This window comes from Coturnix japonica, chromosome 13 (genome assembly GCF_054131305.1).
Source record: "Coturnix japonica strain WE chromosome 13, WE-NBRP24, whole genome shotgun sequence".
NCBI classification, from domain to species: Eukaryota; Metazoa; Chordata; class Aves; order Galliformes; family Phasianidae; genus Coturnix; species Coturnix japonica.
The window spans coordinates 15,708,334-15,731,160 of record NC_140675.1 but is presented as its reverse complement, the minus strand read 5'-3'; the positions used below and the strand labels follow the sequence as shown (position 1 = coordinate 15,731,160).

The window sequence follows — 22,827 nt, the reverse complement described above, 5'->3', positions numbered from 1 at the left end:
GCAGAACAGCAGCAGCATTCACAGATTAATTAAAAAAAGAGAAAAGATTGGAATATAGTTCTTCATAGAAGGGAGTTCCAGTTTCAAGGGAGCCTCAGTTCTGCAAAAAGGATTAATAAAGAAATAAATGTCCCTGCTGCAGGATTTGCTGTAGTTCTGTTCCCCCTTCTGATCTTTTTGAGTGTACTCTTGCAGTATGGGGTCTCACACTTTCTCTCTCCCTTTGTGCCCTGTGCTCTGCTGTATTTTGTGGGACAGGATGCCAAAGTAGCTGGTATGGTCATCCTCATCATCCCAGACAGGACGTTCTCAAGCAAGTGAATTTCTCTTCTATTGAAATGGGAAGAGCAAACCCCTGTCATATACCGGTCCTTGCTGCAGCAGTTCAGCTGATCTCCTTATCCTTTCAGTGTTAATTACAGAAAGCCTGTGAGCAGCACTGTGCTGGAGAATGCTGGCTGTTACTTGTTAACCAACAACACAACTCAGCATACTTGATGAATGGAGATGCACTGTGTGTAAAAAAAAATGTCATAGATTCTTTACTCCTAGTGCAGTTAGAACAGAACAGGGATGTGATATCTAGAAATTTTGTGGTAGAGTGGAGTTAGTTTCATGGGAATGTATCTTCTCAAAAAAATAATAAAAGGAAGTGCTGCATGTAAATAAGCTCCTCAGCTCTAACAGCAGGACAAGCAGGTAAGTAATGTGTACTGAAAACAGCACAGCAATTCAGAGATAATTCCGCACATAATTTATTTTCAGTTAATGAAGGTGATTGTTTTTCCTCCTTTCGTGCTCAAAGGGGAGCAAACACGCAGCAGGTTTCCAGCCTGCAGCTCAACGAGGGCAGCAGCTGCTCAGGACCTTGGGCCTGCTGGTGGTCCCAGCCTCAGGAGTCCTTCTCATGTAGGTTTGGATAGTGCATGAAACTGTCTTTGTTCCCCCATAGGTGAAATGTTTTCTAGTGTCTCCCTGTTCCCACATGTGTGTGCAGCCCTACAGTGGCTGCATCTTGCACCTTTGCTGGTGATGCCCCTCCCTCCCAGACACAGATGCTGATGGAGTTGGGAATTGCAGCTCTCTGCTCAGCTCTGGTAATGGCCCTTTCAAGGACATATTCAAGAGGCTTGCATCACTGCGTGCTGTTTAAACTAAGGAATATATGGCATTTGACTATCTGCAACTGCTTTTGGCACCTTCCGCTGGTGCTGAAATTCCCCTGATAATTTGCAAGAAAATAACCACTGAAACCACCTTCATTTTCTAAGAAATATTTTGCAGTAAAATGTCATCTTTCATATAGGGCAGCTGAACTTCGCCAGTTCCACCGTTTATTCAACAGGGAGCATTCCAGTTTGCACTTTGCATTTCTAAGAATTGAATTTGCTAAATGGAGCACTTCCTCCTGACAGAGCAGGAATCGTGCTATGCTTTTTTCTTTTTCTTTTCTTTCCTTTTTTTATTTTTATTTTGCAGCTGGAAGCCATTTTTCCTTGCATCACGGAGCTTCTGAGCCCTGTTGAATCTGGCTTAGTGTTTCTCAGGGGACGGAGGAAGGATTGCTAATAGCTTTCTGACCCGCTTTAGTCTCTCTATTCATAATGCAAATGCTCAGCAAAACAGGCTTGAGCAAGGTCCTTGTCCTGGATGACTTTTTGCTAAATAAGTTAGCAATGCTCTAGTTAGCAAAATCTTTTATCCCCTGTGGATGTGGTGCAAACTTAGTGGTATCTTACAGCATGGCCTGACAAAGATAATATGAGAAATGCCTGGAGAGGAACAGCGTGGCTGTGTCATGTTTGATGCAGCCAGTTCCTGATCTGCATACTTGGATGTGCTGTGGAGATAAAGCCATATCTTGACCTGAGACAGGAATATTTCCTGAAGAATCTGAATGTGATCCACCTTTTTCTCTCTTGCAGATGGACAGACAGAGCTTGCTGTTCCCCTTTAGAGAGTGAGGAAGACTGTTATTCTACATGAGGCGTATTAATTAGTAAGCATATTTTCCTCAGTAATCTTGTCTTGTGAAAATATATAGCCCAAGTTCTGTTGTACTTTTAAGATTTCCCCTCTGGAAGTTGTGCATTGTAAGGTCATATAAGAGGGAGCAGGGACTCATAAAAATTCATTGCAAATTTTGCAGACTTTTATATTTAGTTTTTTGCTTTTTTCTTATTCTGGTCATGCAGCAAAATGAACCTTTAGATGACAGATACCAGACTCTGACAGGTATCTCATCTTGTACCGAGGCTAGTGACGGTCTGAAAGAAATTGCTCATCTGAGTCAACAGCCGGCTCCCCCAACTGTGTTTGTCTTCAGTGCTAATTTCATTTCTTTGCTCAGTTTTCCTGGAATCTAAGCACACACACTGACCTGATAAATAAGTGAAGCCAGCAATAAAGATAAAGGAAAGTTCTACACTTCAGAGGTCAAGTTAGCCTCCAAATCATATTTTCCCCTAATGGGGAACAAATTCAATGCTACCAAAAGTCAAATGAATGTTTAGTCACCTGAGAAAATACCATTATAAGCTGAAATGAGCTCTCATTACTTTTTCCATTTTATTTCTTTAATTTCTCCTTGGCTTCTGCTACAAAACTAAAAATAAGGTCATCAGTCACAGGGTGCTTTAGAGGCACCTTCAGGGCAGGAGCAAGGTTCTAAGGTAAATCAGAGCTGGTGGCTCTTAAAATGGATGAAATCACTTGCGTTAGGCCTTCAGGATGCATATTTTCATTTACTTGATTTATTCTTATTGTTTAAGTTGTAATGAGAAGTGACACAGATGCTGTGGAACCAGGCTGAGCAGAACTTTATAGTGAGCTGCCAGGGCAGAAAATCCCATTGCAAGGGAACCTGTTACTCAGAGTTGTTTATGAGCATGGAGCAGTAGAAAGCTAAAGGAATGATTTAAAAGCAAAGATGAAAAAGAGGACAGACGCATGGTGAAATAGGCAGGTAAATGATCGGGGATGTTTGGTGTCAAGGTGCCGGACAGCCTGGTGCAAAAGGCTGTGGAACTAACTGGGCGGAGGGCAGAGTCAGACTTCTTTCTGCTGCTGTGGTGCTGATCTCTTTCTTGAGTTGAGGAGGATCTCTCATCATACTCTATGGCCACCTCTTTCCAGGCGAGCTGGTCCATTCCTTCACCACCTAGCCCAGGAGATGCTGGTGACTTGTGTTGCCATTGCAATGGGGCTTCAGTCGGTGCAAATTTCATGTAAATGTCAAATCCCCAAGAAACTTCTTGCCTCTACTTTCACAGAAGCAAAATATTTGGTTTTTCTCTTTTTTTTTTTTTTTTTTTTTTTTTTTTGGTCAGAGTTATTACATATTCAGTAAATAATGCAAGCAAGACTATGGTTCATTTATATGTTAGCGTGAGCTGCCAGAGATATGATATTTTTAGTAATGGATGTCTTCCTCTCATTGGTTTCCAGCTGGCTCCCTGGGCACTGGGATCTCTCTTTTCTCATGGAGCTGCTGGATTTCTGTGTCAATGATGTGTGTGGAAGATGAAGTCCAGCATCAGAGCCAGGCTAAAGAGATGGAGAGCAGAAGGTATGTAGCTAATAGTTGTCATGGGCACAGCCTCAGACATTTCACAGTCAAATAAATCAGCTGGTTAGGTTTTTTTTTTAAGTGAAGTTCTCTGGATTTTTCTTCTTATGCACATCCCTTAGTCTTATTCAGAAGTCAGTAGGAGTTCTGTTTTTTCCTATTTTCCCCCCTCGTAGGGATCAAATCCAGCTCTAGGAAATCATGCCACTCTCTAGCAAAATATCCAGTTTTAAAGACAGATTATTTCTGATGATTTGCAATTGTAGTGGTGTACATACTCCAGGGCTGAAGTTGGCCAGCTGTTTATAAGAGCACACATGATATAACAGATGTAAATGGGGTATATATTGCTTGGAATTGGGAAAAGGAGTGTTGCTCCTGACATAAAAACAATGAAGTGGATGAATCCGAGAGCTGATGTGATGTCCTGGTACTTCTCCATATATAAATAGAAGGAACAGTACTAAGAAGGCTTCTTTTCAGGTTTTAATAAGATGGTGTCTGTGAAGACTGCATTTGGTTTATGGTACAAAGTTTCATTTTTTCTTGGTTCTTCAGAATCTTTTTTTTGATAATACATCCATGGTATTTCATGGTTGAAAACATTTTAGGTCACTAAGTTAACATAATAAATAAATAAAGGTAACTATTAATGTAAATTACTGCTGGTAGATGAGTTCTGTATCTCAGCTGATCAGTAAGATACTCCTGAACCAAAAGTTGTGGTATTATATATGACAATTCTGACAACTGGGAACGTTTGGTTCTGTGTCACTGATGCCATCAGCAGACAGATGGCTTTGGAGATACACCCATGTCCTGATTTTGACTGAGACAGTATTAAACTGCAATACCTCAGTCAGACTGGCTGTGTCTTTTCCAGTAATGAGGGAAGTCAAGCTGTTTTTCCTGTCCTTGTATTTAATATAGTCCTTACCAATCCAATATCCTATCGGATAACTGGTAACAAATCTACAGAAATCCTTCCATCAAAGGCAATCCCTGGTGCTCACTCAGCAGTCTTCCCTAGCATTATAATTTGCCGTGCTGTTTGTAGGATGGCATTATATACTGGGCACTTATTCTGGTCATGCCTTGCGACTGGATTTCCTGGAAATTGGAGACAAGAGAAAAGTTTAAAAGCTGTTGGCTTAGTTTTCTTCTCAACATCTATATCTGGAGTGAACAAGTATGCACTGCAACAGTGCTGTGTCTCCATAGAGTCTGTGTTAAGTTGTTTACTGAAAAAATATATAACATCTGCAGTGGTAGGCAAATGGTCTGTTTAAACCTCATCTTACACTGGGCACCTGTGTGCTCCTGTGTGTGTGTGCATACATATTTTCTGCTAATAGGCAGTAGTATAGGTAACCTGGCAAGTAAAAATTGCATCCCTGAAAATTCTTATTGCTGTGTCTGGAGTGGTAAAGAGTATTTAGAGCTGAAAGCTCAGAGCTGGCCTTTGCCTCTTTAAGTGATTGGAATGGAGTAGACAGTGTCATCACTCCTATGTTTAAGTGAGTGAAAATGTGCAAATCGTGGGCTATGCAGCTGTGTTTTAGCTCTCTTGAGGACTAAATGGATCTGTATAAGCTTTGCTGTTACTTGCTGATGAAGCCAAAAGTAAAGGAAAAAAAAAATAGCTTGTGGAACTTATTTGTTGATTTAAACTCACTGTTGTTCTGTCTGAGGTTCTTGTGCAGGTATTTAATAAACAGTTTCACTCAGGAGTATGGTGCCTCTGTTGCATATCTTAGCTAGATGTGTGCAGAAAGGGGCCTGTATTTTTCAGCTAGGCACATACTGCATGTTGTAGAGCTATGGCAGATTTCTGACCTTTATAAACAAAAAAATGTGAACACTTAGATAATGGCAGCAGGCAGAATGGAAATTGTGTTAAAGTTTTCCTGAGGAACATCACTGTGGCCAAGGTACAACAAGAATAAAAAAGGCATTCGGCTTGTAATTGAATGAGCAAGAGCATCCGGAAGGGTAACATTAGCAAATTTTGGAAGAGAATTATTATATTAGCTGTCAAATTCCAGAGTAAACTTTATTAGTGGCTAGGAAGAGGCATTTCTTTTTTCTTTTCTTTTTTTTTTTTTAATGAAAAGATTCTCTCCTGTGTCCCTGCTGCAGGACTGTGGCAGCATCTCTCTGATGGATCTGAAGCTGCCTGGTGTCCTGCAGCAGTCAGAGCTTCAGCTGCTCTCACTTGTCTTGTGAATCTCATAGAGGCTTCCAGCACAGCCAAGGAACAGAAACAGATAACAGGATGATAGAAAGGCTGCATGCCTGTTTCTATGGCGCAATTTTGATTGCTTCATTTTCCTGAGGAATGTGGGATTGGTCACTAGAAGCTTGACTAGGCTGGTTGATCCCATAGGGTAATTCCCAAACAGTTTTCAGCCTTTCTGTTGTTAAAGCTTGACTGATCTGGGAGAAAAAGTTAGTTTTCTATGTATTTGCTGATACCTGCACTGATGTGTGGAAGGAAATGTTGGATCATAACCCACACATCCAAATTACCTTGACAAGGAAGACAATTCCCAGCACCTACAGTAAATGGAAGAGGATACAGCGTGGCTGTTTTATAGTCATGGGGAATATCTTGGCTTGTAAATTAGTAATCAGGATTAATGAATGATTGTTTCATTGATTAAAAACATGCAGCGTTTGTGTGCTGCTGATAGAATCAGGTGCCAAGGAGAAAGCATGCTAAGCCATTTCTTTTAGCCTTGAACTGGGAAAGGATATGCTGAAGAGTAGCAAACAGATCAATAAGTGCTTCTCAGAGAGGAATGTTTGGTGCTGGTTAAATGCTCAACCTGCAGGGAGCTAGAGGAGGAAAAGCTGTAGTAAAAGGGATTTAGTTGTTAAAAGCAGGGCCATACCAGATTCAAAAATTTTTAATATAAAAAAATAAATAGAAAATCTTACCCTGAGTGAATAAAGCATCAATTTTCCTACTTTTAAAATGAGATCTGAAAAAGAGCTCAGTAATAGTTTTGGTTGCCATGGCGTTTAAAGGTGCAGCTCCACAGACATTTCAAATAACAGGCGATGCTTTTATCTGCCTGTGGGGCTGAGTTAATTTTCATCTGCTGGAATTGTTCATTTAGTTTGCTTTAATTATTCTATATTGGCAGTATCATAAAAAAGCCCAGCTCTGCCATCTTAATACAGACAGAGCTCTTTTTTTCCTCAGAAGGAAAAAAGATAAGATGAAGGCTGAACTGGTCAGGGGATGCAAATGGGAAAGCTGCACTTCTGAGCTTGCAGAGATGTGCATAGAAACTGTGCTAATGGTACAGGGGTCTGCTGAAGTGTGGCTCAGGGGCAGAACCAAGCAGAGAAATGTGTGGAAAGTTCACAGTGCAGACACTGATACTGTCCCCTGTATCTTCTTGAGGGACTGTTATGGCTGGAATTTGGTCTTGTGTCCTTGTGTAGGTTTTGCCCTTCTTCTATTTGGAAGAATAAGAATCCTGGCTAGGAATGGTTATAGACCAAATGAAAAGATTACTGAGTAGATGAGACCTGCAGTTAGATTGCCAAATCTCAGTCTGACTTTTGACACGCTCAACACTCGGCAGTTCCCCCTGCCTTTGGTGGTACGTGCTGGGCATTTGCTGCTGCTGATAGCAAAGTACTTGGGTGAGTGCTCAGATCACCATCCCTGCTCTCTGTGATATCATCCCCATGCCTGGGCAGAGTCTGGAGGATTTTTCAGATCTCAGCATGTGTACGGAACTTCTTGATCCTGTGTCTTACTATGTGTCTCACTGGCTTAGCTCCCTCTATCACCTTGTGTTTTAAGCACAGCCACCAGTGCTGGCACTGCATCCCTAAACTCAAATACTTCTTTCCTGTATTTGACTGTACCTGAAACATAGGAAGGAAGCTGAAAGGAAAAACTGTGAACTGATGATGTGTGATATGATGCAGCCCTTAGTAAGTTTGCTATGGTTCTCATTTGAAATAGATGATCAATAACTACGTTTATTAAGCTTTCTTTCCAAATATCAGTTGTCATATAATCTGCAATGAAACAGAGTCAGAGTCTCAAGGTCTACTTTAGTGGTTTATTTAGTGGTTTCTAACATTCCCCTGCCCCATCTTCCACTTAGAAGTGTGAGTCAGGAACCCTCTGTTATTAGAAGCAGTCCCAGTTGTGCACGCCTTTAATTTCCTCTGGATTACGTTAATTGCTTGACAGCTAAAAGTGATCTGGGTTCTACAGTCTTCAACACTGGACTACAAGACACATTTACCAGCTACAGCAGATTTATAAAGATGCCACTGAGATGCCTTGAGAGTAACAATGGGAAAATGCAATGGCAAAACAACGCTATTTTTCAAGGTTAAATGCTCAGAATGCTAAAAACAAATTGCACGTAATAAAGCCAAACAAAGACTTGGATTCAGCCCATTTTTTTTTCCTCCTCTTGTCTCACATAAAAAGAATATGCTGGTGGTTTAAAAATGATGGCGCAGCATCACATAACAATTAGAAATTTAATAAGGGAGCTTTAATTTTAATTTGGTTTTGGTTTTGTAGTTCAAATATCCCTCAGTGTCAACCCCCTTCCTCTATTGCACGGTCATTTTCTTGTCATGCATGCCTTGCTCTGGGTCTTTATAGGACTCACTTAGCCGAGAATGGCTGCATGGTGCTATATAAAGAGCAGCAAACATGAAGGAGGGACCGTCCAGGCTGATGTTAGCACTTGGAATTTGTCCTATGTGACTTTGAGAAGTCACTCAGCCTACCTCCTACCTGCTCCCTGCTTCCCAATATGAATGGGCACCGCAGTGCTGCAGGAAAAGAGCCATCTCAAAGGCAGCTCAGGCTTCCCCAGTGGTGAGGAAGTTGTTGACCTCTTTGCTATTCTCAAAGCTGCGTCTTTGTAGCACTACCAGTCTGTGCTGGGAAGCAGTTTGAATACCACCTGAATGGGGAGAAAGGGCTGAGAGAAGTTCTGTAGTGGTATAATCTCCCATTAATAACAACTGAGAACTTACTGACAGACACTTTGGTTCTAAGCTGCCTTTGAGGCTGTAATTTCCCTTAGGAATTGAATTAAATTTAGTCTGTTCTCCCACGGTCTGCTGGAAGGTGCTGTTTTCTGCGGTGGGATGAGCTGATGGAGGGGAGCCCACTGAGCTGCTGCAGGCAGCTGGGACAGCTGAGTTTGGGTGACCTGCTATTTGGCAGCTTGGTGGAATTGTTTTGCACTAGATAGGTGACCCAGGTACTTCCAGCAGGCAGAAGCTGTGCCCACAGCAAATGCTGCAGATTGCTCGCAGTTTAGCTCAGCGGGTGGCCGGTGCCAGCAGAGCTTGATGCAGGATCAGCCCAAACATCGTGCTGTCTGCAGCACACAGGGCAGAGCTGTGGTGGCAGAGAGCTTTTCAGTCTAGTTCACATCCATGCTACCTACTTTCAGTTCAAGTGAGGTGCTGGGGGGGAGGCTGAGGTATATGCCATAAATATTGTAGGAAGCTGTGTTATTAAAAAGGGCTTCAAAGTTTGGGTTTGATTATGCTACAGACTCTGAAAAGTCCTCTGGTTCGAGTTTTTTAATCCACTTCCGAAGTGAGATGAGAAAATGAAATATGGCCATTGCTACATAGTTGAACTTTTCAGCAATGTAATTCAGTCTTAAAGTTACGTATTTTTACCAGATTGCTTAATTTACGTTATTTCTTTTCTGAGACCGTTTCATAGATTAAACTTTAAAATCTTCAGCTCTTGTAGACTTAAGGGTAAGTGGAAATCCTTGTCCTGAGATGCTGTCTTTGTGGCTGGTTTAACAAACTCATGTTTTTTCTATTTCTGAGCTATTTTTTTAATGGGATTCTTATTTTATAAACACTTGCACAGAACCGGGATTTATTTCACAAATGGATATTTGGTATTTCTCAGTTATTTTATGTACTTGATCCTCTTTTGCTGACATTAAAAGAGCCGTTTTATTTTCTCAGCCCCTGGAGTACTGGATTGCAAATGTTATTAATTTTGTGTGGTTATGTCATATTGTGGCTCCAGACTTATTCTTCCATAATGAATATGGGTTTTATTTGTCTATGAACTGGTACATCACACCCATTATTATTTCTTCTTTTTCCCCTTCTGCTTTTTATGCTGGAATGAAGTCCTATGCCTTGGAAATGTTTCTTTTTCTCTCTTAGTCTTCAAAGTCCCTCAAAGCCTAAAGCTGGCTGTTAGAATTCTACCTTATCCTTTTTTTTAACCCCTGCAAAGAATTACTCACGTGAATCTACAGTATTAATTTTTGTTTTCGTTTTCAATTTTTACTGCTTTTTTGATGATCCAGCTCAAACTGTTATCACATGCTCATGGGCTCTGGGGGACTTAAGTTCTTCTTTAATCACCTCTCCAAGAAGCAAACTACTCTGAACACTTGGAATGGAGAATGTGTGTGTTTGTGTGTCTGCTTAGCTTGACCTGCCTGAGGGATGCTTTCTTAGGGCTTTGCCTTACCTGTTCATGGCATCAGTTGTGATTGCAGAAGGACAGACCCAGCAGTTTTTAGCTGCAGATGTTCAAATCATGTCTAAATTACAGACACCTGGGCAGTATTCAAGGGAGTTGAACCATTGCTCTCACTGTCACACCTCCATTTTGTATATTTAGCCCCTGATTTGTTGCTAAAGCAAATTCCTTCCCAGATCTGCAGGGAGCAGGGTTGGTATTTATGCTTGCAGTGATCTCCTCTTGGGGACTTTTGTTGGTCTTTTTTTGCTCATTTTTTCCTGTTACCTAAAAAAAGAAACTGAATTGGTTATGCTTTTGTGAACTGGGAGAGGAAAGGCTATGTACCATCAAGGTTTGGAGGGTTTTGTTTAACAGTGCTGAGCTGAACACATCTCTGACTTTATGGTATCTGTTTTCATGCTGCATATAAACAGCAGCTGTGTGGAACCTAAACAGTTAATTACGTGCTCTTTTGCAGATCTGAGTAGTCTCAGCAGCAAAAACCTGCACCAGTCCCCTGTCTGTGAATCTGTATTGTAGTTTTCTGACTCCACGGCAGGAATGAAGGGGAAATCATTAGAAATGGGGGAGATGCCCAACGGAGAGGATGGGATTTGTCAACTGCCCTACAGCAATAGGGACAGCACTGAGAGAAGGGAGCAGTAAGGTCCTTGATGAGCTAGGAGGATTTCCACGAGCAAAAAGCTGTAGTTATTTATCCAGTGCATTCCCTCTGCTTTGAGATAGTAAGAGAAAAGGTAGGAGATTAACTCACCTCCCTCTGTGAACGTAACAGTGCTCCAGGGAGAAAAAACTTAGTCTTCAGTGCAGAGCTGAAATATGAGGGCTGGTTCTGTTCTTCGCATTAGGAAGAAGAAATCCTTCTTCCCACTGCTGCAAACCAAATGAGTATTTGACTGAATGAATTTGAAGCAAACAGCTAATAAAATCTAAAATAAATGAGATTACTGAATCAAATCATAGGATGCAAAATATTTGTGTAATTGTGTAATTCAAAGCTGTTGCAATATTAATGAATATTATAATACAATGATTAAACACAGGATTCATTTCGGTTTTGCAAATGTGCCTAAGCCCTTAATCTAGTAGGGTATTTCAATGTGGGTAAATTTTGTTGAACCTCTCTGTGAAAGCATTTTATTTAAAAAGCACAACTAAAAACCCCTTCTTTTTCAAAGCCCTCATCATCACTCAGCCTTCCCTTTCCTCTGCTGCTTCCCATTGTTTCTTGCTCACCTGCTGAAGATAAAATAAGACTCTGTAGCTGAGAAGGTTCACCGAGCAGTGAGAAACCCAGGGTGTAGTTTAGCACAGCTGAAGTCCAATTGCCTGAAGCACCCTCTTATTCAGATCCTGCCTTTCCTTTTCCTGCAGTCTGATTTTAGCCTGTTGTATAAAGTGTTTTTTTCTGAATAATCTTGCTGATCACATGGAACAGTTTAAGTAGTGAGGTCCTGCTTAATAGCACAAAGCGAGGCAGAAAGGAGACCCAAGAGAAACCGAACAACCTTGTCTGCACCCTCATTTGTGTTAACCTCTATTTACTTGTGTTTGGTTTATACATCAGGCAGTGCTAAGCATAAGCCAAGCGGTGCTTTCTTTTGCTGTGACTGCTTGGACCATCTTCTCTTCATAAAGAAAAAAAAAATGTTCCAACACTTTTGTGTTTCTTTCCATCTGCAGGAGAGGTGCAGAACTTCAGTCCAGGCTGAACAAAATTGATTACTCCTATTTTCTGCTGTCTGGTAACTAATCTTGGCTCCTTGGAGCCTTGCTTTAAGTTGTTCTACAGAGTTTTTGTGTTGCTGTAAATCACTGCTGTTGTCAAGATGGAAAAGTTTTGAGATTTCATCCATCCATAATGCTCACTACGGCAAGGCTCCTGGCTTGTCTCTGGGCTCTCCTTGGTCCTTATGAGAAAAGGGGCAGATTTCTTGACTGTAGCCTTCACATTAGTACTGTAAGGCTTTGTTTTATATCCCGTGAGGGAGGGCAAGGCTGAGAAGTTGCCTATCCTTGCTGGTATCCTTTGTGTTTGAATCTGTCCACAGTTAAACCATAAGACTAAAGCTGTGAGGGCAGTTGGGATGCTGTGATGAACCGCTGAGGGGCTCCTGTACAAGGCAAGACAGGCAGTTTTTGGGTTGTTGTCCCATGCATTTCTGCCTTGGATGGGCAGTTCTGCCTCCTGCTCTGTCCCCGCAGTGCTTGCTCCCCTCTTTTTCTCCCTGCAAGTACAAAGGATGGCCACACCAGTGGCAGTTCACAGAACAAGTGCCAACCAGACCTTATCAAGCTCTTCAGGCACCAGTAGAATCTCACCTGGTTTCTGAAAACCAGGGAAGGAGCAGACGTATTATGTCTAGAAATAGCTATACATTTATGCTGCAGGGGGAATTAATCATTTGAACAATTTACCTTGGGTTGTGCTGGATTCATTGCCACATGAGATCTTTAAATCAAAACTGGATGCCTTTCCTAAAAATAAGATCAGCTCAGAAGTTATGTGCCTGGTGAAGGACTTCTGGGTAAAATTCTGTCTTGCAAAAGTTGGAAAAAGCTGTGACCATTTTAGGCCCTTTTAATGCTAAAGTTCTTACAAAGCAATACTAGGAAAGTGGGTGAATCTCTCCTACGCTTCGGTGTTCCCCTTTGCACTAACCAGCATTGAAGGATGTGGTATAATGATTACATGAGATATCTTCTCGTTATTCATTCCATGTACTAAAATCCATCCTACGCTATAGAACTGCTCTAGCTCAGCTCCTGTATGAATTTCTACACTTGGGAAAGTAGGGTTGGTTGTCCTTTTTAAGCACTATTCCTTCTGAAGTACTGTCACAGGGTGACAGATATCATCACTTTATCCTATTAATCTTCATAACCTTGTAATCATTCTGGCATCTTGAAAAGGTGTGGGCACCTGTATTCAAGTTATGCTAAATCATAACAGTGTAAGTAATACTTTGAATGCTTTGATGTAGGAGAATAAAAACCTTCCTCTAATAGATTCTGGGAGCACTCTTTGTCATAATGGAAATATAATCAGCTGATTTCAGTAGCAGTAGATAATATGATAGGATCCATTATTTGCTGAATGCTGAAGGAATCTGGGAAAATGACTTGATTCACAAAACAAATTGCAGAACTATTAGCAGATCTAAACTATTTGTGGGCATACTTTTCCCCCTTCGCTCCACACAGTTAGCAGAGTGTAGCTGTCATTTCATTTCATACATGGGCTTTTGTGCATCTGTTTGTAAACATAGACTGAGGTATGGATTCACAGGCCCAAAGAACACCAACCCAGCATGGACACGAGGTTCCTTGAGAGGCAGTGAGTGCTGTGAACATGATACCACTTCTTGTAATAAGAAATAAGAAAAATGGATTTGGGACAAAATTCAGGTAACTTTCTTTGGTGCAAAAGAAAAAAAAAATCATTATTTTAACCCAGATGTTTTACACAATGTGAAGTAAACAGTTCATTTTATTTTCAAATGATAAACTTTTAAGTTTTCGCTTTGAAAAAAGAAACTGTCAAATGTTAATACCAGTAATGAATCTGGAAAACACAGTAAGGGCAGTAGGATTTCCTGGTGTTTCTCTTTCTTTGATTAAACTCCCTGCCAATGTCAGTCTGAATTTAAAGTATGAATATGCTGTTATTTCAGTGTTCCTGTCGCTCTGCTTATAGTACTGTCTTGGTGTAAGGGTGAATGGTTTGATCCTTGCCGCCACCAGATGAAGAGGTTAGGAACAGGCCAGCATTGATACTGGGTTGTGGAGGGATGATTGCATCATTTGTGTCTATTTCTTTTAGCATCAGTTGTGTTTTATTCATGTATTTGTTTAAGAAAGACGGGGAATTGTTTGTAAGGACTGCTTTTACCAGGAGCTGCTGGCTTGGTTTGGCTGCACAGCAGTGTTCCATTTCACAGTCTTGTCGAGATGGTTGATTTCTTCATATTACAAGCAAATTATATTCCTTAACAATGATTTTATGAAACAATATATTTTTTCCAAGCTCACTTTTGCATTGGAAATTACCCAGGTCAATGTCTTCAAGCCTGTAAATGAATTGCAGGTGCAAATGGGTCTAATTGGACATCTCTGACGGTGTAAATCTCAGCCCTTTGAGACTTCAAAAGGCTTTGGATTCAAATTATGATCTGCAAAACAACAAATTTAAAGTATGTCTGAAAGTCAGGCATTTACTGAGTACAACTGAGCTCCCCCTGAAGCTATTAAACCGATGAGAGGTGATGAGCACTGCTGGAAATTAGTCTGTGAGAATTTAAATGTCTTAGCTGTGAGAACTCTTACAAGTAGGCGAGCTTCCAACACAGCAGCTACCTCCTCAGTGCACAAATACTGAATTTAGATGTTTTCCTTTCCACATCCATTTTGCATGAGATATGTATTTGTACATCCCTATTGCTTATTTTGCACTCTTTCTCACTATGCATGCTGATGTTACCTCTGCAGTTCTGATATTTTGTTATTCTCTCCCTAAAACAACAATCCACTCAGGTGAGGGGTGTGGATGACATGCTGTGGCCATAACGCACTTTTAAGATGCAGTACATGTGCCAGGAGGAGGAAGAAGGGTGAGGCAAGGGAGAGACTTGTGGAGGTTTGGTTAGAGCCAGGGGTATGGTCTGAACTGGCTCAGTCTCTTGGCAATGGTCTGAAGGAGATCAGAGCAGAGTCAGACCACAACCCAATAGACCAGGTTTAGCCGAAAAGGAATAGGAAAGAACAACTTGGATGTGTTTTATATTTCTCTGCAGCCAAAATGATTTTCCAGAATGTTCCTCAGTGTGGGCACAGGGATAACTGTGAGGATAAGCTTTGAAAAGGCCTACAAAAGGGAATGGGTGGACAGTGACAGGAGGAGTGTCATTTAGTGAAGAGAGTCATGGCAAAGGAAGATAGTAATGGAAAGGCAGAGCTCTGAACATGTTGCAGTGAGTCTTGGCTGTAGATGGTGTGTGAAGGACCTGTGTAAGAGGACCTACAGGATGAAGAGGAGTGATGTAGTCAAATCACCAGGTAGTTGCCAGTGGAACCAAACTGGGTCATAACTAAGAAGGTTTTCCCCACTTTGGACATACCTAACCTATTTTTGTTGGTTTATGAGTAAGAGAATAGATTTTTGTGTGTGTCTTCTCTTTCGCTATGGTCTATATTGTCATTGCTAAAATGCACCTGGTCTGATACTGTGTCATTAATACCTTTCTGTGATCTCCACAGCTGGGACACTGGGCATCCATCACTGTTGTAGAAGTGTTTTGTTTTTATTTTTTTTTTGTGCATGTCACTTTTGGCAGTGAAAAAGAGCTCAGTTGTGCACTGAGCTGAGTGAAGAGGTTTGTGTGTGGATAGATCAGAATTGCAGTGAAGGAGAGGGAACATTCACAACCCAACCTTCCCTTACAGGTACAGTGCTGAACTCTATTGGAGGCTCTAATGTATTCCCATGTCTAATACAAGCCTGGAGCCATGGTTACCTACCCAGGCAGTGGCTTAGCATCAGCCACAGAATTTACATTTTTTCAGTATCTGAAAAGCAAGTACTATAAGAACAAATGCAATTTCACGGTAAACGTGGTCCAACTGTCATTTTAAGTGGGAATGGAGTGACTTCAGAATGAATTGCATTATGCTGCTCCATTGTGTTAAACTGTCTGACGAACTTTTCAGAGCTGAAGCCTTGCTGCTGATTAGGAGCAGTGCACATGCATCATGCTCCCTACCCTGTCAGCAGAGTTGCTGGAGGGCTCTGGGGACTGCCTGCAGCTCCCTCTGAAGGATAGCTTACAACTTGAAGTTTCTCAGCTTAATGCTTATTGCTTATATTGCTTGGATTTATGTGTGGATTTGTTTTGAGATGGCCTCTGATGTTCAGATACAAATCCTGATTATTTCTTCTTTTTCTTCCTTAAATTATGAGTGCCCGGGGCTTTCAGAAAATGGGGCTGTTACTGTTTCCCAAACCTGAGAATACCTAAGCATGTGTCTTTCTGGAAAATACTAACTCTCGTCCAGCTCTCCTTATGTTAGTATAAAAATGACTAATTAGCATTTATTTTATCCCAAAGCATTGTAAGAAGACAGTGTTACTTTAATAGCAGAGTGACTCTGCTGTAACTGGTATGAGGGCAGGATTCCTTTCTGCATGTGTTTTATCAGAACCAGAATATCCTACAAAAGCCAACAGGGAGGAACAGCTCAGAGATAAGAGGGAGCCATGACAGCCAGCCATCTCTTGTCAGTTGAGCAGATGCAGTGACATCCATTCCTCTTTCCTGGGGATGAAGTAAAACCAAATGGCAGGAACTGCCTGCATGAATGCGTTGTTTCATGGGAAAGAAGCATGACTTCCAGGCAGTGAGATGTTAGTTAGTGGACGCTGGAGGTGGCTGCTTTGGCAATTGAAGTAAGTGCCTGAAACTCCTGCTGCCACAAGAGAGAAAAATCAACCTGCTTGCTGCAAAGTAGCTCTCTTGCAGTGGTCTAGCTCTTCTCCCATAGGAGTTTGGATTTTATCGAGAGCACAGTGAGACCTGGCTTTACGAGCCCTCAGTCTACCTCCTCAGCCAGCATTTACCTGATTGTGTAAGTAATCATTTGTGTAACCATCAAAATCTAGCTGTGGGAATCGTGACCCCATTTGACAGTATTCTATTTTGCTAAGCAGAAGCTGTGCCTTTCTATATATCAGTATTAATTCCTGTATAAAACCTCTCCCTTAAAGGTGTATTGCCTGTGCAGACACTGGGCTATTTTTTTTACAGCCGGATTTGCTATGAGCATTTATGTGATCGTTCCCACATTGCCCAAGCTATGGCCTGAAGGCTGCCTTTGACATCCTCTCTCTCATTTGGCATGAAGACTTCTTCCTCTCAATTCCCCAGTCAGATACTTACCGGTGTAACTGGCCACAGGAAGGCAAGCAGTAATGTTTCCACTTGATTTCACACCGGAGTATCACACAAAAAGCAGTGAGTGAAAGGCTGCAGAGAGCCTCCAGAGAAATTCTATCTGAAGGTGCTGCTCTGAGGAAGGATCAAGTCAGCCCACACAGCTCCCAAGACATCTCACAGTCTAACTATTCTTAACAACTGCAGTGAAGGGCTTTTTGCACATCCAAAAGTAGAGTATCTCAATTCTTTACTAAGAGATTTTTTTTCATAGTGCCCAAAAAAGAGCTTTTGCTTCTAATAAAGCACATTTTTTTTCCTCCTTTCTGCTTTCTCACTCACAAGCGTGGAGAATAACCTGGAAATTATAATCTTTCTATAATAGAATTTAATGCATAGAAAGGCTATCATTGGCTACCACAATGGCTATCTAATTTTTAGATTAAACAAAGGGAAGTTCTTTACCCACTCATTAGTGCTCGTGTGTGTGTGTGTGTGTGCTTTTCCCCCCAGATTCCTACCTTGGAGGATGCTCAAAAGGTCATTGAAACATCACTGCTCCTGGTTGCAGGGCTCCACCCATTTAAAAAAAGGCTTCTGTTTCTTTTCACTATTACATTTGTAGTGTGAATAATTCTAAAGAGAAAATATAGGAATGTGGGATCCTTGCAAACCAAAATCTCTCTCAATATCCATAACTGCTTGACAAGTCGGCTTTAAGCAGCTTTGATTCAGACACTGCAACAAAGTCACCACCTAAAGCAAGAGTCAACTTTCTAATTTCTTGCAGCCCTCATCTGCAGGCCATGCTATCTGCATGCTATCTGCAAAAGTAATGCCCTGCTCTGCATTACTATTTCTTCTCAACTCGATGCTACACATTAATTACCAAAGACTATTTTATTCATTCATGTGGTCAATACGTGTTCTTTGTGAAATGTCAGTTTAAAAGTTAAGAGCTATATCCCAAATCTGGTAAGGGCATGATTTTAGCATGTTGGATATCATGTTTTCATTCTACATGATAACATTTCTTCAGCACCCTTATTTCTAATGTAATTTTAAGGGATTTGCTGGTGTGCGGCAGCACTTTCTATTTAGTGAGTGCACTCTGTGGTCTCCAGTCCCTCTGACTGAGAGATAGATGATAACCTTATCAGTACTCCTTGCATTATATCCCCTTTGCTGGCTGGATGTACCATAGAATACTTAAAAAATTCTTTGCTGGAGAGAGAAACAATTATAAAAACACTTGGAGAACAGTGAACTGAATGTTTGTCATAGCTGGCAGCTTTTATTTATGACAAGTAGTAATTGCTTCAGCTGGAAAGAAAAAAAAACCAAAAAAAAAACCATGAGGAAAAAAAGATATTTTAAAAGGGAATTTCATGCCTTTAGATTTGCAAATTGGATTCTACAGGCACTGCGTACCTTCAAGCAATGAACACCGAAGATGTTGGGAGGGGATGTGTTTGGTCTGCATAAGGCATGGCTCCTTGAGGGTGGTGCCAGATTTAATAGGATATAGCTATATACAGACCAAGTGAGGATTGAAAGAATTTTTAATTCAAATGAGTATCTTGATTATTGGAAAAAATCTCTATAACCACGCTAAACATCCCTTTGGAAAATGACATCTTTGTGTAGGTTCCTCATGATGTTGAAGTAGAAAAATCCTCTACCCCTTCACAAGGAAGGCAGAAAGGAACTGCCAGGACAGACCTGAAAACATAGTGTTGGCCAAGGAGTGACTCTGCTTCGTGGCTGGAAGACTGTTTATCTAGGCAGCGTCAGCCTGACTCTTTTCCATTCTCTGCTGTGCCTCTTCCTGTGCATAGCCTTTAATGTAAAGCTGCAGCAGGAGACAAAAGAAAAGGGAAAGATCAGTGGTTATTGCGAGCTGGCTATGGCAGCTGGGTTGATAGAATCTAAGAAGTGGCTGGCATGGTACAAGCACCCAGGGAGGCATTTGGCTGGTCTTTTTTATTTAGACAGTGAATTATTCTCTGTGGAGGTCTTGCTTGCTATCATGTTGTATGACATTCTGGGTAATATTTCAAGACAAATAAATAGAAACAGTAATAATTCCCTCTCGCTTTTCTCCCAGCTGCAGGATTTTGAGAACCCTCAGTGCACGTTTCTTCCGGGACTTTGTTTGAAAGTGCCTATGACAGGGAGAAGAAAAACAATAGATTGGCTCTAAAACATTAAAGGACAGTTAAGCTCCCCATTAGATCTTGCACAGATGAAGCCCAAAGCACCCTGATTTTATGTTGGTATTAGCAAACCCGTTATAGAAGTGTTTTCTGGGAACTAAGAACCTTTGGGCTCTTTTGAAAGAAATCAGCATGTTTTAACCAATATGTTTTACATGCTTTCCTGGGCTGAGGTCTCTCATAATTGCTTTCTGCTGATGCTCTGGAGGTTTCCTGGATCTCTGTGTTCCATTGTATAATTAACTACATCAGAAAAAGCCATTTTATTGGTAGTCTATAGGGTCTATTTTTGGAAGAGAAATGAGTAACGTATTTGAAGAAAGTCTATTATTTACCCTTCTCTTTGCCTGACTGTATGAGGGGTCAGTCAGGGACACCCGACTTTGGGTTCCAAAGCTATCAAGATGTATTTTCATTAGACGTCTTGTGCTGAAGTCAAAGCAGAGCTATGTCTGCTCATGTCAGCTGACGATTCAACCATTTTGTGAGCATAAGAAGTGACTTTATATTTCAGGCTGCCACAGCAGCAAAATCTGATCAAAAATGGTTGGGAGTTATGCTTTACCGTGTTTTGTCTCAGGCTCTATAAGTAGTCTCAGCCAAAACAAAACCTCAGTCCTGCCAAGATGGATTTTTAGAGGCAGCAGAATCCCCAAAGAGGTAAAACACCCTGGTGAAAAGAAGGAAGGGTAATTCTAAGAGCTTAAAGAGTCGTGTTGTCATTTCATATTATAATGAAAAGTTCCCCAATGTACCAACGCGTGATTTATTATTCTTAAGCATTCTTAGTACCTCCTAAAATGTACACAGGCTTCTGCTATTAGAATGCAAAAGTTGGAGCCTGGAAAACTGATGTTTTTTGGAAGAACTTCTTTCAGCTGGAAAGCAAAAGTCACTTTGAGGAGTGTTCTGTATGCTCACTGTTCAGGGGCTCAGTACTGTGTGCGATGGTGAGTGGGAGGAAACGTGCCATGGGGAGGTCATGTGTAGGGGAATGGGGGGAGAGTTCCCTGGTAGCAGAGATGGAGCTCATGCCAGAATTGTGGTGACTTGGACTAGGCTTTACTGCTGAGTAAATCCTCACCCCTGAGTACAGTTGTGTTGCAAAAGGAAAACAGGAACTGTATTAGGATACTTGTTGAAGGAGAGGCTATGAAATGCTCATGGACTGGGTACTATGTGCAGATATCAGAGAGGGGCTTTATCTTCTGCACTAGTGTTTTCCCACTTTGCATAAAAATATATTTTTTGTTACATTGGTTGCTTTTTTGGAGTAGTGAATGTCTCTCACTTTGCATAAAAAATATATATTTTTGTTACATTGGTTGCTTTTTTGGAGTAGTGAACGTCTCTCACTGAGCATTGAAGGTATTTTTTTCAGCTTCATAGGTTTGGGAGGGAGAAGCGAGCCAGTGATTTGCTCACAACCTTTATAAACATGGCCTTTTGGCAGAGAGTCAGCCCTTGGCAGAAGGTTTGCAGTTGCTTATCAAAAAAACATCTTTCATTTAGCCATGTCAAACCTAACTTCTTTTTCTTTCTATTTTTTTTTTAAATTTGGCTTTGATTTTTGGATTCTTTCAGAGTAAGTTTTTTCAGCATCGGGATAGCAGTTGCTCTCGGATAGGGTATTTGATTAGCAGTTAGATATAGGTTCTTACACAGAACATGTTCATTTGATTTATACCTGATCTAAATGTCTGTAATGTTTTTTTGTCTCACTGTTTCCTTGTAAAGGCTTGATTCTACCACTGTATGTCTTTGTGTATGTTTCAGACCCAATATAGGTAATATAACCAGAACTTTAAAAACATAAATACACAAGTAATGTTGCAGGCTCTCCTCACAAGGTGCCTTTTCTTGGGAAGATGGTACTAAGCTTTAGCATCCTTTTTTCCTCCCTGTTTCTCCTGCAGGTGGAGAAATGTGCCCATATCTGCACTGCATTTGCTCCTTAATCAGAGGAATTGTGCCTTGATTTGGGGGAGAGTTCTAAATGATTGGAGGAAGGTTGTTTGCATCACCTGCCTTGTGCCTATGTGCACAATCCATCTCTAGCTGGCTGAAAGGATAAAGAAGTGAGCTGACAAATGCCAACACTTTTTTTAGAGCACATTATAAGGTAAAGCCTAAAATAAATTTGTTATTGTTTTCACGTACTTTGGACATAGCTCTGTGCCCAGGATATGTATCAAGAACAATTCCTCTGCCTGCAGTCTAAAAATGAGCTATAGAGTACTTACTCCAACTGCCAGTTTCCTGGGAAAAAGGTTTGCCATGACCATCTATTATCTCAACTGCAAAAGAAAAGTAAACTCTTAACCACATATAAAATTCAGCAATTCTTTTCTAGCAATAGGAGTTTGGCTTTGGTGATAGTAAGTGTTGTTTTGTGATTTAATAGTTCACTACGTACTTTGCCTATAATCACAGAGTAATAAATAACTATTGGCAAGATGGATAGCAGCTTGATCCGAGAGGTATGGAAGAGATAAAGCAATAGGCACAAATGCACAATTTGTATTCATAGTAAATGGGTCTGAGCCGTGAAACATGGAAAAAAAAACTGATATGAGAGCATACATTTGTTAGATACCTCTGATTTGGGAGATGGTTAAATGTCTACATTCATACTCGCTAGTTGCCTTTCTAGTTTATAGGACTTGCTTTGTCCTATAAACATGGAAAATCCCTTCCTGAAGTGTTAACTCTGAATCTTATGGATCTGGACTACCCTCTGAAAGACCACACCAGCTTTTTGGACCCTATTAATCAGAAGTCTGTTTGCATGCTGCCTCATTCAACATTCTCTGTAGTTGCTGGGAGTTTTGCTGACTTCTGAGTCACAAAGTGACACCTTCAGATCTGTTTACATTTGATATCGAGCCCTGTTAGACGTGGGTTTCACATGAGGCAAAACCTTGACACCTGACACTTGTGCTCCTTCCTTCTTTCCTGTTGCTGAAGAAATGGTTATGTTCTAGTTTGCTGGCTACTCTCTCCCGAGTGACACAGCAGTTAATAAATGCAATATATAAATTACGTATAAAGGTCTATTTACTTCCAAAGGTAACACTCTCCTCACTGGAATTTTGGCTGCCTCACTTTTAAATGTGTCAGAAACTTTCTTTTTCCACTATTACTGCTTTCTCCATTGATGCTGATCTGCAAATAAGAGAATCTCACCTTATACTTTGACTTTTTAATTTCTGTTTTACATTACTTGTTAACACTTTGATAGATGACCCCAAATATCCTTTAATTCCTTCAGCTGTGATTCTGTTGTTTTTCCTGAGACAAGAAGTGAGTTAAAGTTCCAGTTACTGCTGGTTCCAGTGATGAGATGATGAAATTAAAAATCCTTCTTAAATGAATGAGGAAAAAAGTTCCTGGCCAGTTGATGCCATTGAAGTGCTCAGATCCTGCTGATGCTCAAGTCTTTGGAAATTTGGGCTTTAGTGATTCAGTAGCCTGTAGATGTGCTAATTTAATTGTCAATCAGCCTGGTTTTACACAATTTCAATTTTTTCAGTCTTCCCTTGTAAAGTACCAGCTACAGCTCTTTAATTGCTTCTGTTACTTATTTTATCTTCT

General features: G+C 40.9%; 1 long non-coding RNA gene across 1 annotated transcript; it reads left to right on the top strand.

The window, feature by feature from the left end:
• Positions 1–1,924: 1,924 nt before the first annotated feature.
• LOC107320548 (uncharacterized) lies at positions 1,925–21,392 on the top strand. The gene is made up of 3 exons (XR_001558308.2): positions 1,925–1,999; positions 3,448–3,568; positions 21,150–21,392. It is a non-coding gene; the product is annotated as an uncharacterized LOC107320548 (long non-coding RNA).
• The last annotated feature ends 1,435 nt before the right edge of the window (positions 21,393–22,827 follow it).